Genomic DNA, 10,146 nt, shown 5'->3' with positions numbered 1-10,146 from the left:
GTAGATGCTTACAAGTTACAGTGCAAATAGGAGAAAACTCTCTGGCTTCTCATAATTGATCATTGATTTTTTAGAGAGTATTTAAATATGTAGTGGTTTAAGAAATCGTTTTGGTACAGGGGCATAGATGATTGTAAAAGAGATTTGGGAGAGGGTTTGATCATGCCTGCACTGGTGGTGAGCCATTCATGAGAACATTAGTGGTGTGCCCCCTTCCTGAGAATGCTTTGGTTATGTGGAAAAGTGGGTAGGGAAGAATGGCCTTGCTTTGATGATCGGAAGTTAGAATGCATAGGGTAACTCTTAAGCAATCTGAGACCTGTACATATACATACAGCTGTACCATATCACTAGTGAATGGTTATTTTTCTCTTCTGGAAAGACAGAATGCATCTTTTAACAGAAATGTAATAATGCTACTACCATTTGATTAGCGCCTACCCTTAAAAGTCATGTTGAAGCCATATTTTGTCTTCAGAAAACAGACTGTGGCATTCTCTTTAGTTGGGCAACAAACAGCATGATAGGGTGAAAACTGCCACCTCGGGCCATCTTAGGGAGCAACTGTGCTCTGTGGCATAGAAAAAGTGGAGCTGAAATTAGACTGAAATCTTTAAAGAAGCATTTCAGCTGGCAATCAGGGTTTTCAGTGGACAGATTCTGCCATTACTAAATAGGGAGATGAGAGGTACAGAATACGCTGCTTTAGAAGGACTGTTGAAGCCTACCAAAAAAATGTAAGTCCATCCTACTTTTGAGAAGAAGTATGCTGGAAAGTTCTGTATTGCTTTGTTAGTTTTTTAATGTTATATGAGAAAATAGAGCTTTTAAAACTATTACCAAATTGTAAAAGTGAGGTGCACTCATTTCTGTGAAGAGGAACCTCTGCAGTATTTGTCAGTACTCCATCCAGGGTGAGCAGCAGACATTTAAAGTGAAATAGGGACTGTTGATAGATGTGGAAATGCTGTGAGAGTTTGATGGGTTCCCCCCTCCCTTTTTATTCACTACTAACAGGTTTTTGCTGTATCTATACTGTGAATAGAGTGCTTTTCGGTCATCTAGGACCACTTCAGCACAATCATGTTTGCTGGTTCTCTCTTCTTAACTGGCCTAGTGCAGAGCCATGAAATTCATGAAAACTCAAACCAGCCTAACTTTTAAACAGATTTAAGTTTCTGAAAACAATTTCTCCATTTTAGTTAGAAGAGATATTATTAGTCTAAATAACTATCCAAGATTCTTATCCAGGTTCACTGTGACATTGTCCTAGTTCTTAGCTAACATCCTTGTAGAGACATAGGAGTTAGTCGTGTTCTATCTACATTAATGAATAGCTCTATAGGTATGTGCACAGAGGATACCTCTCTTAAGGATGTACTAAATGGACTTTTAGCTAATGCTGAAAACTATTACCAAATTTTAACTTGCACGTGTCACCTTGTGAAGGGAACAGCATTAGCAGTGAGAGCTAAATCATCATTAAATACTTTAATGCCGTGAAATAGCAAACACTGGGACTGTTTTTGTTTGTTGAGTGGCCCTTAATAGCAGAGGAGCTACCTAATATTCTCAGCAAAAGAAGAGAGATGACATTAATCTACTTTCATTCGAAAAGGTACCTTTTATTTTCTCTCTCAGAATTCTGATACCAGTTTAAAATATGGCATTGGCATGAATAGTAATACTGTACTTTAGGCAGAAGGCTCTTTCTAATGACTTGTTCTCTCTTTACTCAGAACCGTATTTACCTCTGAACAGAGTTGAGTTTTCTGTGAGTTGCAAACTACCCCCCAGTTGTTCGTTATGCCAGAGGGTCAAAGCTAGTCTTGAATACATAAGTATAAATTAGTTCCTGAAGGATAAAGATTGGAAAACAAGGAAGATAGCAGTTAAGGGAAGTTTTGGGGTTTTTTTTTTTTAGTGTTTCCAGTTCCCTCTATATCATTGAAACAGGGTTTTCCAAAGATGGCATGACAATAGAAATAAACCATTCCTACTAACTTCATAGTTGAAATCTGACCTTGGTTGGAAGTGGTTTGATAGAAGAGTGAAATAGCGAACTTCATCCTTAATAGCTGAATAGTCTTTGGTCAGGAAATAACTTTTAAAAGTTTTAGCTGTTTCTTAACACTAATTTTATTTTAACTGGCAAAACCAACATTTTGTTTGACTAGAAGATCTAATTTAAAGAAATGAAAGCAATGAGCAATAGGAAGGAAATTAAATTGGAACAAAGATAAAAAGTCTTAGTCATAGTGGAAAGACATTTAATCAGGGAGGAGTTGGAATCTTGGAAGTGTTTGTTTTTTCAGCTGTAACAGGCATGTGGATTTTTTTGTTTTGTTTTTTCTCTTCCTCAGATGTTCTCCTTATCTGTGTATTCGTTCATTCAGTATTTTGGTTGCTGAGATTTAGAAAAAGAACAAGTAGCAATTAAGCCAGGTAAATCCCTCCATTTGAGAGGATGCCCTAAGGGGGCAATGTGTATCTCTAGGATTTAGGAATTAGATTAAGATTCAGCAAACCACAGTCCCCAAGCCAAATCCTGAGATCACCTTTATGTATAAAGAAAGGGGTAGTGGAAGAGAGCCATACCTATTCATTTAGGTATTATGGCTACTTTGTACAGTCATGGCAAAGTTGACAGAGACTACATGGCCTGCTGTCTGGCTCTTGACAGAAAAGGTTGCCAAGTCCAGAATTATTAATAGATTCGAAAGAATTACACCATCCCCCTCAATTTGTCACTCTTGTCATTTTGCCTTTATAACAGGTTGGTTGAGCTTTTAAGTTTGTACTGCCATGTATGCATCAGTTTCTTGAAAGAAGTTGCCATCTTTTTCTAGATCCTTGTCTCATATGCGCTCCTTCTCGAATCCCATTGCTTTAAAGCATTTAGAGCAGGCCTTATGATTTGTCCTTGCCTTTAAGGTAGATTAAGTTGAGGATGGTAAGTACAGATTTAAGAAAGTAATTTTTAAAAATAATTCCCATGCATGATAACGTAGGGTTAAATGAATACCATGTTTAGAGAAATACTGGGGAAGAGAAGTAATGTTTTTATAAGTAAATTTTGCCACTTCTCTAAGTTAACATGATGATGATGGCAAGAATGGATTTATTCCCACCAATATTAAAATTAATTTCTCTTAAGAATAAGTGGTTTGATTCCTATCCAAAGTACTGTTTTTCTAGATTAGAAACTACCCGTTTCTTTACTAAATCTTTATTTTAGTTTACTCAAGTAAACTTACTCTGTTCTATGTGGAGTAGTAAAAAGCCAAAATCTTCCTTTTTTAAAAAAAGAAAATATTTTAAAACTTAAACATCTGAAGACTTAAAGTTCTTTTTAGAACTATCTTCCAATTTCTGTTATTGTTTGTAATTCTTCTCAGTATATATTGGGACATTATATATTTGCCTATTATATATTTGCCTTGTGAATGTTCATTCTTACTGTTCAATTAGTTTATTTATGCCAGATGTGGAAAAGTAAATGGAAAATGTTAGGATGATAATAAACATTCCTTGCAAGAGGAAAATATAATGGCTCCCCATTTGTAAACAATGCATGGACTTCTGAGTTAAATTTATCTGGGCAAAGTGTTCTAGGCCACACTCATACGATACAGTGAGTTTGATTCTTACTTTGCTGTGAGTTCTACCAACACATGCAAAGTTTGGATGAGTGACCTAGATGCATATATGGTACCTCTTCACTAAGTTGGAAATTAGGTTTTATATGTTATACCCTCCGAGTAAATAGATAACCTTCATCTAGGAGGTTCCAGAATATTTGCATAGGTCAGATCTGCTGTGTCTTGGAGCACTTGTATTGATAATGAGTTCTTGAGATTTTAGAATGCTGTTTTCCTGGTTAATTTGGGATTCCAGTTAATCTAGGGTATAGGACTTGTGAAAGAAATTGTATTTAGGTAGTCCAGTGAATCATTTGCATACACCTCCATTTGAGGTCTTGGTAACAGATGTCATTTAATTAAGAATCTGTTGAAAATAATGGAGTTTGCCAAGCATTATGACTTCTTTGATAACTATCAATCTTAATGTGGTTTTGCCTCCTTTGCTTTCTAGTGTCTTTCTGTTTTTCACTCTTCTTCTTATTAAGTGGTGCTTTTCCCAGGACCAGTCTTTTTACTTTGCATTAAGTAACTTTTCTTGCTCAGGACAAACCAAAGTTGGATAGTTTCATACTTTCAAACCTAACTTAATTACATTCCAAAAGATATAATTGTTGATAGGAACAGTGATATCAAAGCTTGCGAGATATCTGTACAGACTATCTGGGTTTGTGTAGGCAGACTATCTTTTCCCTCAATTGTGAAGAACAGCAGTGACTTAGAAGGCAAGCATTGCCTGAAATATGCATTACGTTCACAGAGGGTACACATATAAATAAATTTCTTATCTTACATCTTCCCCATTGTCTGTATAATAAATACCTCTCATCGTAACATAATTGAGAAAGGTCCACTAGCCCAAATAGTGGAAGCTTTAAACACAAAGCTTAGTTACAAAGGCAGAGCAGTTAAGGGGGGAGAAGCCACTTTTCTAATGCTTCCTTTTTTTATGTCTACTCAGTAAGTCCTGTTAAGGAAACTAGAATTCACCACCCACTTAAGATATTTGTTCAGCATCTCATATGACCAACAGCACAATTTAATATACTGTGACTCTTAGAATCTAAATTAATCCATAATGCCGGAAGTCAAAAGTATGTATCTCATGGGGAAATGTTTCCTATCCTGTGAAATCACTTATATGGTAGGTAGCAAGAGGAGAATCTGTTCTATTAAGTACATTTTTGTTCCATTAACTAATTTTTGGTACCAGACAGTGTGCTTGGAATTTGTATAGCAAAACTGATTTTATACATAGTTTAGATGTGGCTTCCTATACTTGAGAGTCCTAAACCCACTTGGTTAGAGGCTGGTATATGCGTTTAAAAGCCATGAGGGTTAAAAAGAAGGGGATGGAATTAACCATACTAAGTGCTTTAGAGACATAACTGCAGTAAATTCTCAAAATAATTCTCTGAGGTAGTAACAGAAGTAGCTAAAAATCACTGACTTTGAGTGTTAACTATGTGTTAAGCACAATTTTATGTGCCTCACATTAACTCTGCTACTCCTTATGACAAACCCATTAGAGTAGATGCTGTTACTATCTTTACTTTAAAAAGAAACTGAGACCCAGAGAGGTTGACCTAGGCAGTCTTTCACTAGACTTGACACTCCTAATGGACTATGATGCCTTTAACAGGTATAATTATACCATATTTTATAGATGAAACTGTTGAGCCCAAGATTACACGATTGATAAATTGCAGAGCCAATATTTACCAATCTGATTCCAAAGCCCAGACTGTATCCAGTACATCATGTTAATTCTGTATACTTAACAGAGTTGGAGTGAACTAGAATATACCATAGTCAGTAATAGCACTGCTTATAGTGAACTTTTAATTCAAGAATAAGTGATCTAGTGAACTTTTAATTCAAGAATAAGTGATCGGACAGTTTCTCCAAGAGATAATGCAGTTGATTTCGAGTAGATGTTAAATGGTGAACATTTTCTGGGGATATTGCCCACCAATTTAGAGGAGTCACCCATTTGGTGGTTCTAATTGTGAACAACCGATTGAGTTACTACTACCGAGATAGGAATTGAAAGATAGCATTCCAGTTACCCCTATGTAATGAACTATCTAAACCTAGTAACTTAAAACAGCAACTACATTATATATTTCATGATGTTGTGAATCAGAAATTCAGGAAAAGCTTGTCTAGGCATTTTCATGTTCCCTGTGGTGACGATTCAGGTCATCTGATAGTATTCAGCAGGTGGTTGGACTGGTCAGGGTGTCCAAGGTGAGCTCACAGTCCTGACACCTTGGTTGAGAGGGCTGGAAAACTAGGCCCAGCAGGCCTCCTCCCCATCTCTGGAGCCTTGGGGACCCTCCATCTGATCTCTCCATCAGAGTACTCAAGTTTAGGAAATGGCAGCTCAGGCCTCCAAGTCCTCTTCAGAGCCAGGCCCAGAGCTTTCATAAGAGTCGTCACTACACACTATTGGTCAAAGAGGTCACTGGTCAGCCCAGATTCAAAGGGAGAGGAGATGCCTTACCACTTGATGGAAGATGTGTCAAGGATTTGAGACCATCTTTAATCTGTTACAGGCAGCAGTAGGTGTTTTGGATTTGTCTTAACTCATGTTCATTTAGGTCAGTTGTTTGTGCCATAAGAAACCATTTCTTCTACTTACCATGGGTTAGAAGAAGCTAGAAGGAGAATGAAACAAATACCTGGAACAGATTTCATTAGCTTCCCACCCCCAAGTTTCACTTATAGCAAAATTTCCATGTTTTCTTTTGTGCAAGTTCCACATTGTTGCATTCACCCTTTTTTTTTTTTTTTTCCTGTGAAGCAACAGTAACTGTCGATGCTAAACCAGAAATAATCTATAGAGGGAGTAAAAACCTTGCTGTTACAGACCTTGATTTATTAGAGATGTCAGCTGTACTTCATTTTCAAATAGGCAAAAACTCCTGTGGTATGGAAAATTCATATGGCTGCTAAATCTGTTTCAACAGGAGTTTCTATTAAGTGGCTAGATGGATTCTATTTTTGACATAATTGAAAATTTTGCCACATATACTACATATCTTTGTTCTGTGCTCAGTCTCTTAGTCATGTCCAACTCTTTGCAACAACCCTTTGGACTGTAGCCCACCAGGCTCCTCTGTCCATGGGATTCCCCAGACAAGAATACTGGAGTGGGTTGCCATTTCCTCCTCCAGGGGATCTTCCCAACCCAGGGATTGAACCCTCATCTCCTGTGTCTCCTGCATTGGCAGGTGGATTCTCTACCACTGAGCCACTGGGGAAGCCCCCTACCTATCTTTAATGCCACCTCTGGCACAAATTTGTGCTGGAGAAGAGGTTCACTCCATTTATATTACCTTCCATTTTGTTAACTCTGTTGCTCCATTTTATAGTTGTTAATCCTTTAAAATTATCAGTTGCTACTGGCTTCTGTTACCTGAAATGATAGATCATTGAAGTGTTATGATTTGGGGTTAGATTTGTCAAGTTTAGGATGCTTTAATTCCTGCTGGCTTATAAAAGGACTTCTATTGCTTTCAGAAGAAATAAGGGCAAAGAATAAATTCTGTTGGAAAAACGATCATCCCCAAATCAACTTTCTAAAGAAGGTTTGGTATTATCTATCCATTCCATCTGCAGTGGTTTCTTAGAGAATTAGTTGTGAGGGCTTCTTGCTGGTCATCCCCAGTTAGATCATATTGTTGAAGGGATCTCTGTTCTCGGGTCAGGCCTCAGGAATTGCAAATACAGGAAATAAAAGGGGTACTCAGGGCTGAAAATTTAGGAGTCTAGAAAATGCTGGGACAGGAAAAAAGGACTTTGGCATTTGTGGTTGAATAACCAGGTATGGAATGTTTGAGTCATTTAGGCATCCGGATAAATAAGGTTTTATCATATGATGATTGGGGCAAATTTTGATGAATAAAAATCAGTGAGCCTTAACATTTTCCACTCTGCTGTACCTCAAAGTCTGCCCATTGTGACAGAGAAAGCCTTTGAAAATATATTCCCAGGGAATGAAAAATTGGTTCTAGGTACTTTTGCTCTAAGCATCTTCGCCATAGACATCTACATCTCTGCTGCAGGCATTTTCACCTTAATTACTAATTCACTACAAGGCAATTTTCCTGTAAAAGATAAAATAGTAAAAAATAAAAGAGGAATATTAAAGAGGACATAATGAAACGTGATAAATGAGTTAGTTTTTTTAAAAAAAACTTGAAAGCAAACTACAAAATATTTGAATACATCTAAAATGTGTGTAGTTCATGGCAGTTAAGTCGCTCAGTCGTGTCCGACTCTTTGCGACTCTATGAATCGCAGCACACCAGGCCTCCCTGTCCATCACCAACTCCCGGAGTTTACCCAAACCCATGTCCATCGAGTCGCTGATGCCATCCAACCATCTCATCCTCTGCCGTCCCCTTCTCCTCCTGCCCCCAATCCTTCCCAGCATCAGGGTCTTTTCCAATGAGTCAGCTCTTCACATGGCAATCCTGCACAAATAACTGATTTTCATATTTTGTGTGTTGTACCTAAGCACTTGTCTTCCAGGTCTTTCATTCTTAGTATTGAGTATTCTGATCATCTCCTCATCAGCATTTTGCATTTTCTTTTTTCTTAAACTTCTTCCTTCATTGAGAGAGGTGTCAGTTTCCAAATAACCAGGATGCATATTCAAAACCATGCTTTGTATCATGTTGTGAAAGCCTCTGCACTATTGTTTGTTCTTGGCATCTTGTCATATGTCTGTTCATACTTTCCATAGTTGTATAGGAAATGTGGGTTCAGCTCTGCACCTTTGAGACTTTTGGCCTGTTTATCTTCCAGTGTAGTGTGTTTCAAAATAAGAAACCAACTCATGGGGCCAATCATCATTATCTGTCAGCTCAATAAAACCATCAGTAATGTCACTAACTGGGAGATATGCCTGTCAAAACCAAACTATCAAAGGAAAAACTGTCATCCAGTTATTTTATCTTTTGTGGCAAAATTTTCTTATGGCCAATTAGTCATGGTGCAAAAATGTTTGCAGCAAAGAAGCTTATAGCAAAAATGCTGGTTACTTGAAAAATCTTTGATAATCTATGAAGATGCCTCTCATTCGGTGTCTTATTGCCCTTTGGCCCTCCTCTAGATTCTCTTGACTCTTAAATTTGAAATCATCTGGTGGTTGCACAAAAACTGAGTACAGTTGACTCTTGAACAATGTGGGAATTAGGGTGCAACCCTCTGCAAGTGGAAAATCCGCCTATGTCTTAATAGTTGGGCCTCTGTTTCTGAGGTTCCTCTGTATCTGGGGATTCAGCCAACTGCTGGAGGTGTAGTAATGTAGCATTTACTATTGAAAAAAACCTGGGTATAAGTGGACTCATGCAGTTCAAACCTGTGTTGATCAAGGGTCAACTGTACTATCATCTCAAATTGAAAAAGAGGACAAAGAAGAAAGGGAACCTGTAGATTGACAAAATACTTATTCTTTCTTTTCAGCATCATAAGTCTAAACCATTAAAGCTAATAACAACTGCCTGAGAAATTCCTATGGTTTAGATTTCTGCATTTAGCACATCTTAAAGCAGATGTTTTTGACATATTTGAAGATGATCTACTGAGTTTCCTGTAAATTAACAGAATCCTAACTCTAGTGGTTCTTAAAGAGCCATTGCAGAAACAGAATTACAACACAGGGAACAAAGCTTAAAATGTGTTTCCTCTGGAAGCCAAGATGCTAAAGCAGGGGTCACTAAGAGTATGGCTGAAATCCACTTCAAGAATGGCTATCAGTCAGATAGCAAAGATATGTAAAATTTATATGGTATTTGCTATTTTTACAAAAATGATTTTAAATCATGTAACTTGAAAAGTGAGCCTGTTTTCTTTTTGGAAAAGTGGGCCAATAAAAATAACACTAATATAATTCAATTGTATATGCATGTGCATTGAACATAGAGTGGTATACTAAAGATAGTTCATGCAAATAACTTTTGTGGGAAGTTTGGCTATTTTCTTAATATCTTTTTTTCATAAATGTATGTTTATAAATATATTTACTCATCCACTATAACCTTGGTAGCTTTAGAAGCATTTTGTTGGCTGTATCATTGATTATAAAAATCAATTTCTTGGTATAGTAAGCTATGAGAGCTTTTAGTTGCTTTCTTTGTATTTTGGCTAAGAAAAGTATTTCTTGCACTTTGTATTTATAAAGATGTTATAACACTTTGCACCCACTTAGTGCAGCTGTTCTTTAGCGACAAAAGATGTAGGCGTTAAAGTGAAATGTATGTTTAGAAGCCCAGCAAAAGGAGAGCTCTCAAAAGAACAAATTTGGCTTGGATCTACCAGAGAAAAGCTGGGGGTTAATACAAAATTTAGGTTGAAAATATCTGTTGGGATAGGTGTGCAGTCACTGCAAGTTGCAATATCGTTATGAATTGCCCGCTATATGTATGTGATTTTATGTATGTGTATGAGAAAAAGATGTCTGATGAAGGCATATAAGTCAGTGTAGAAAATTCTA

The sequence above is a fragment of the Giraffa tippelskirchi genome, chromosome 5 (assembly GCF_054371585.1).
Source record: "Giraffa tippelskirchi isolate mGirTip1 chromosome 5, T2T-mGirTip1v1.2.pri, whole genome shotgun sequence".
Classification (NCBI taxonomy): domain Eukaryota; kingdom Metazoa; phylum Chordata; class Mammalia; order Artiodactyla; family Giraffidae; genus Giraffa; species Giraffa tippelskirchi.
The sequence above is the reverse complement of the archived record's forward strand: the minus strand, read 5'-3'. Positions refer to the sequence as shown.